General features: G+C 34.8%; 1 non-coding gene across 1 annotated transcript; it reads left to right on the forward strand.

The window, feature by feature from the left end:
* Positions 1 to 860: 860 nt before the first annotated feature.
* On the forward strand, positions 861 to 931 carry TRNAC-GCA (transfer RNA cysteine (anticodon GCA)). Its single transcript has one exon. It is a non-coding gene; the product is annotated as a tRNA-Cys (tRNA).
* The last annotated feature ends 3,562 nt before the right edge of the window (positions 932 to 4,493 follow it).

Genomic DNA, 4,493 nt, shown 5'->3' on the forward strand with positions numbered 1-4,493 from the left:
AGTATATATATAATTAATTCTATTATGGTCTAATTCCGAATGGTAATAAATACCAGGACTTATTAATATTTGATTAACTACGACTCTGTAAATCCCATTTACTACAAATGTTCCATGGGAATTCATTAAAGGAATATCTCCGAGAAATACAGTTTGTTTCTGTATCTTCCTACTATTCCTCCGAATCGATCTTGCTGGTACATATAATTCAGAGTAATATGTAATGGACTGATATACAACATCTCTCTCTTTGATGAAAGGCTCTGCTAATTCATATTCATTACCAAAAAGCCTGAATTCAATTTCTTTATCTATATCCTCAATTTTTGGAAAATTATGAAGTTCTTCCATCAAGCCCTGATCGATAAAACGACAAAATCCTTCAAATTGTATCTTACCAAATTCAGGGATTGTAAACGCTCCCTCATTTTCATCTAATCGCATTGGAAGTTTCCCATCTGTAGAAAAATCTATTAAATTATTCCCGATTGATCTATATGGATCAATCTGACAAAAAAGATTCGGATGTATATTCAGTCTTCACTATATCCCATGAAATTCTACCCGTATCCAGATATACTTCCAATAAAAAAAAAAAGGATAAGGAAGAGGTACTTTGATACTTTCTTCCAACCACGTGAAATGGAGCTATGAACGAATGAATCAAACCATTCTTAAATGTTAATCTCACTTAGAAAATTTCCTAATGAAAATAGTCAGATCAAAAGAAAGACAAAGAACAAATTAGATCCATTTTCTTTATGGTTGACTTTAGCATACATCTCATATTATACTTAAAGGACGGAAGAATGACTTGAAAGGACAAAAGATTCGATCTGTCCATGGGATTCCCATATCTCGGCGACATAGCCAAGCGGTAAGGCAAAGGACTGCAAATCCTCCATCCCCAGTTCGAATCTGGGTGTCGCCTTGTTGAGGTAAGTAAATGGAAGGAAAAGTCTGTATTTCCATTACAGGACCTCTGGAGACATATTGGTACATATTACCAATATAGATAGTGAGTTGTGTACATTTGATCCCGATTCCGTCGTGAATGTACGACCCTCGAGTTAGTTATAGTAACTTGTTGGTCAATGAACAAATGGATTTAGTGATCTCTCATATCAGCTCGAACGTCAGTAACGTTTAGAATGAAAAGGTGGACCATTCATTTCAACTTCAACTTTACACTATTGTTAATAGTTCCCTTATCATCTTGATGATGAAATCATTATTTTTTAGAGAACATGATCCGTATGGATATAGTCGGTATAACTTGGGCTGCTTTAATGGTAGTTTTTACATTTTCCCTCTCACTTGTAGTATGGGGGAGAAGTGGGCTATAATGGTAATGCTTAAGAATCAATTATTGTGTTCCTTCCATATCATGCATGGTAATATATTATGTTCCATAAGGATCCAGTAATATTGAATCTTCGTTCCAAATTGAAACACTCTACATGGAATTATTTCCTCTTTATCCTCGTAATGGATGTACGTAAACCCTTATCATTATCATTTTCCTATGAAAAATCTTATTTTCTTCAACAGGTTTGAATTCATTAGTTCTTTTCTAGAATGAGTCGATAATCTCATTTCTTCCACTGAAGAACGATCTCTCTTCTCTTTCTTAGTAGGAATAGAAAGAGTCCCTATTTTATCGGATGGTTCCGAATTGAATTGATTGGATCTGATATGAATTCTGTTCTCAGAAAAATATGGGACATAAGTCATAGATTCCTTTTCTTTTTCATATACCATTTCAAGTGCTATATCTAACATGTGCTAGATATAGATGTTCATACTGAAAAAAAGATGTTCAACTTTGATCCTAAAGAATCCGCAAGTACATTCAGAATTAAGTCTGTCTGCATTGGGTCTATTTTTCCAGGAGCAGGAAGAAGGTGATGTGATCAGCTCCGCTATTTTATGGTACGAGGTCCTTCATCCTACATTTACCATATATGGATAAGTACCATTAAGATATATTTATCTATATATGGGTGTAAAAGAAGTAGTACAAAAGAAAAGGTTAGATATTCTTTTCCTCCGTACTACTTTTTTTTCTTTTCAAAAAAAATTAAAAGCAATCCCTACCCTGTATTTTGGTAATACAATAGATCCACCCTATATTTTTGTAATATAAAAGATCTCATAACCTATTTTATACTTATGATCTGGATCATAAAGATCTATCTAGTGATCAGCAATCAATTGATTTTCATCAAAATCAATTGCTTCCACTGCTTGCACTGGCCGTTTTGAGTTATGAAGGTGTGGTCGGGGCACATATCATGTTTTCTGGCCTGTGCTTTTTGGCAGCTATCTGGCATTGGGTATATTGGGATCTGTACATATTCTGTGATGAACGTACGGGAAAGCGTTGTTTAGATTTGCCAAAAGTATTTGGAATTCATTTATTCCTCTCAGGAGTAGCTTGTTTCGGATTTGGAGCATTTCATGTAACGGGTTTGTATGGTCCTGGGATATGGGTGTCTGATCCTTATGGACTAACTGGAAAAATAAAACTAGTGGATCCAGCATGGGGAGCTGAAGGTTTTGATCCTTTTTTTCCAGGAGGAATAGCTTCTCATCATATAGCAGTGGGTATTTTGGGTGACAAGAACGTATAGCATCGTAAATATCAACAGTAGAACGAGAACCATTCACGATATTGAAATTGGTACCCTTCCAATCCTCCTCGATAATATCATTAATAAACTTTTCCTTGAGAATTCCTTCACGATCGGTAATATCGCGCTCATCTAGAATAGTAGGTTGTATTGGTGGTCTGGGAATATATGTCAAATTGAGAATATCCGAATCTTTTGTAGAATTGAGATAACTATATGATAAGAGATTGTATATGTAATGTTTGTTCATTTTCCGAAGTAGTCCCAGAAAAGGTTCCATCACAGTCGCAAATATATAATCTTCTTGTTGTTCATAAGGAACGAATCGTTCTTCATAACACGTACATTTCTTATTTACTATATTTCTACATTTGGGTTTATCCTAGACCATATCTGTGGGGATAAATTTTACCGGTCAAAACATCTCAACCATTGTTTCCAGTCATTCTCTTTCAGATCTTGTGGTTTTTCATGATCCAATATTCTCTGTATATCTAATGCCCTTATCTGCCATATCTTGTGAAATATATATGCTTGGGACATTGAGAACATGTTTCGATCAGGACAAATTTCAAAATCTTGTATTTTTTCGTTGATTGAATAGTAGTTGGTAATTTTACCTCTATTGATTCTTGAAATATCTTTATTGATAATGAATATTCATCCGTAATTTGTTGTTATATTCCTCGTGGATCAAATCCAAGCAGATTGAATCCAAAATTTGATATTTGACGCAATGAAATTAATAAACAAATGACGTTGCAATCGGAGATTATGGATGCTCTATCCACAAAGTTTTTTAAATCCTCTTGCAAGATACTAGAGGTACATATAGGTGTTAATATTATCAGATTAGGACCTTCCTCCTTATCTTTTCAAATAATATGATCCACAACTCTTTTTCGAGATCCACGTGCTAGTACGTGACGATCTACTATACTAGCAGTTGCAGGAGTAAAATTTCTTTCCCGTTCTAACATAGAACGCATTACATTAAAATAATCATCTCCTAGAGGAGCATGCATAATGGCATGGACATTTTTGAATGAACTAGCTACTCGTAGAGTTCCAATATGAGCAGGACCAGCATACATCCAATGGGCTAATTTCATAAATTGAACCTTATCTCCAATTGATCCGTATTCCCATCTTGCACCACAGATATATCCCTTTATCTCTTCCCTATTGTAATCACATTCCCTTCTGATAATTATGGTTAAATTATGATAAAAAGGAAAACAAAGTTGGATCTTTTACGAAATAAAAAAGGGAAGAGCAAAGGAAGGGAAAATAGGAACCAATGAAATAAGCCTGGGACGGAAGGATTCGAACCTCCGAATAACAGGATCAAAACCTGCTGCCTTACCGCTTGGCCACGCCCCATTCCCATCCTATTTCCCTATTCATATGCTAATGAATACTTATATCAATTTTTTTGTCAACCCATTAGTATCCAAGATTCATTAGATCAGATCTCAATTGGGGAAAATTTTTTTTTGGATATTTCAACAAAATAGGTTATTGATGGAATTGGACATAATAGGAGAAACAGAAAAAGTGACAAGAATATCCATTCATTGATCATTTTCTATTAGATTGGGTAAAATTTTGTATGTATGAAAGAATCATCCCTTCCAACCCCGAGTCCGGTCAAACTTGCCGAAGAGCTTCGATCGATTCGATCAATCAAAGACTTTTCTGGCTTTACCCCCCCAATTTTTATTGGAGAATAAAAATGCCAGTTATGTTCAATATTTTTCTAGATGATGCCTTTATTCATTCAAATAATCCCTTTTTTGGGTCCATTATCCCCATGGGTAGAAGTTTCAGGTCCGATCATCATATTTGGGCTATATTATG

This window comes from Pinus tabuliformis, chromosome 6 (assembly GCF_031772625.1).
Source record: "Pinus tabuliformis cultivar Carrire ecotype Pingquan chromosome 6, CPIR1, whole genome shotgun sequence".
Taxonomy (NCBI): domain Eukaryota; kingdom Viridiplantae; phylum Streptophyta; class Pinopsida; order Pinales; family Pinaceae; genus Pinus; species Pinus tabuliformis.